This window comes from Plecotus auritus, assembly GCF_963455305.1.
Source record: "Plecotus auritus genome assembly, chromosome: 3".
NCBI classification, from domain to species: Eukaryota; Metazoa; Chordata; class Mammalia; order Chiroptera; family Vespertilionidae; genus Plecotus; species Plecotus auritus.
In genome coordinates, this window is record NC_137772.1 from 63,306,698 (window position 1) to 63,309,337 (window position 2,640).

At 40.6% G+C, this 2,640-nt stretch overlaps 1 pseudogene across 1 annotated transcript; it reads left to right on the forward strand.

Annotated features, from left to right (window-relative positions):
• Window positions 1-1,780: 1,780 nt before the first annotated feature.
• On the forward strand, window positions 1,781-2,074 carry LOC308244872 (mitochondrial import inner membrane translocase subunit Tim8 A-like; annotated as a pseudogene). Its single transcript has one exon. The product of its transcript is annotated as a mitochondrial import inner membrane translocase subunit Tim8 A-like (transcript).
• Window positions 2,075-2,640: the final 566 nt, after the last annotated feature.

Here is a 2,640-nt window from a genome sequence, read left to right on the forward strand (position 1 = left end):
CACTCCCCATTAAAATACCAACGGCATATTTCACAGACCTAGAAAGAACTCTCCAAAAATTCATCTGGAATAAAAAAAGACCCCAAATAGCCACAGCAATCCTGATAAAAAAGAACAAAGTAGGTGGGATCTCAATACCAGATTTCAAGCTGTATTACAAAGCCACTGTTCTCAAAACAGCCTGGTACTGGCACAAGAACAGGCATATAGACCAAGGAAATAGAATAGAGAACCCAGAAATCAACCCAAACCACTATGCTCAATTAATATTTGACAAAGGAGGCATGAACATACAATGGAGTCAAGACAGTCTCTTCAAAAAATGGTGTTGGGAAAATTGGACAGATACATGCAACAAAATGAAATTAGACCACCAACTTACACCATACACAAAAATAAACTCAAAATGGATAAAGGACTTAAACATAAAACGGGAAACCATAAAAATACTAGAAGAATCCACAGGCAGAGAAATCTCAGACATATGCCGAAGCAATTTCTTAACTGATACCACTCCTAGGGCAATGAAAACTAAAGAGAAAATAAACAAATGGGACTACATAAAAATAAAAAGCTTTTGCACAGCAAAAGAAACCATCAACAAAACAACAAGAAAGCCCACTGTATGGGAAAGCATATTTGCAAATGTTATCACTGATAAAGGTTTAATCTTCAACATCTACAGGGAACTTATACAATTTAATAAAAGGAAAATAAATGATCCAATAAAAAAATGGGCAACGGACCTAAATAGAATCTTTTCGAAAGAAGACAGAAGGAAGGCCAAGAGACATATGAAAACCTGCTCAAAGTCACTAATCATCAGAGAGAAGCAAATCAAAACGACAATGCAATACCATCTCACACCTGTCAGAATGGCTATCATCAACAAATCAACAAACGACAAGTGCTGGCGAGGATACAGAGGAAAAGGAACCCTCGTGCACTGCTGGTGGGAATGCAGACTGGTGCAGCCACTGTGGAGAACAGTATGGAGTTTCCTCAAAAAACTGAAAATGGAACTCCCATTTGACCCAGTAATCCCAGTCCTAGGAATATATCCTAAGAAACTAGAAACACCAGTCAGAAAGGATATATGCACCCCTATGTTCATAGCAGCACAATTCTCCATAGCTAAGATTTGTAAACAGCCTAGGTGCCGGTCAGCAGATGACTGGATCAGAAAACTATGGTACATCTACACAATGGAATACTATGCTGCCATAAAAAAGAAGGAATTCTTACCATTTGCAGCAACCTGGATGGAACTGGAGAGTATTATGCTAAGTGAAATAAGCCAGTCAATGCAAGAAAAATACCACATGATCTCACTCATTTGTGGATAATAAAGAACATTATAAACCGATGAACAAAAAGATAGATACAGAGGCAGTAAAGCATCAAACAGACTGTCAAATTACAAAGGGAAGTTTAGGGAGAGGTGGGGGAGATAAGAGATCAACCGAAGGACTTGTATGCATGCATATAAGCATAACCAATGGACGCAAGACATTGGGGGGTGAGGGCATGTATGGGAGTGGGGGAGGGGCAATGGGAATATATGTACACATGTAATACCTTAGTAAAAAAATGGGAGGAAAAATAATTTCACTTGACTTCTCAGAAATCATGCATCAAGAAGAGAGTGGACTGAAATAGTTAAAGTGTCCCAAGAACAAAAACACACCTAGAATTCTGCACACTGAGAGTCCGTCGTGGAGACACGTGAAGGTCAGTGAGTTGGTGTGGAGTTCATCTCGGAGCGCGTGGCCAGGCTGGGATGGATTCCTCTTGGAATTCCTCCGCTGCAGGTCTGGGCTCCGTGGACCCACAGCTGCAGCATCTCATCCAGGTGGAGACTCAGAAGCAGCGCTTCTAGCATCTGGTGCACCAGATGACGGAACTTTGTTGAGAGAAGAGCATGGACAAGCCTGGGCCAGAGTTGGACAGCCGGGCTGAGGCCTGCTTTGTGAACTGCATTGAACGCTTCGTTGATACAAGCCAATTCACCTTGAATCATGTGGAACAGACCCAGAAATCCAAGCCAATCTTCTCAGAAAGCCTTTCTGACTGATTTCAGCATTCCCTTTTTGGAAAAGGAAAGTAGTTCAAGAATGTCTGAAGAAAAGGCTATGGGGGGATTGGCTCCCACCTTTGGCACTCTGGGAGCATCTGGTCATCTGAGAATGAACAAAGACCAATATTTCTGTGTGTTTGGGATTTGAGGATCATATGTGTATCTGGCTTTTTTTTTTTAATGTTAGTCTTGTGAAAGCAATTGGCAGATGAATGGAAAACTTTCCTAGATGCATGTATGTAGGACTTTGTTTTTCTGAACGGCCTATTAACTGCTTCCTATAATTTGGATAGTGGAACTGCTTTTTGTAATTTGATAGTGGGACCACCTGGGTAAAAATCTGTCATTTGTGTGAATTCGTTTCAGCTGCCTAGGGACATTGATACACATCTTGATGTCTCTGAGAAAGGGTGGCAATGGGAGAAGAGTTATTTGGTACTTAACTAGTGTTTGACCATCAGTGCTGGGGAAAAAAAATCTATGGAGTATTCATACAATACAGTTCAGCTTTCTAAATTTTCTCTGTGATTTACTTAAGTATCTATATAAAGTATGGTCTTGAG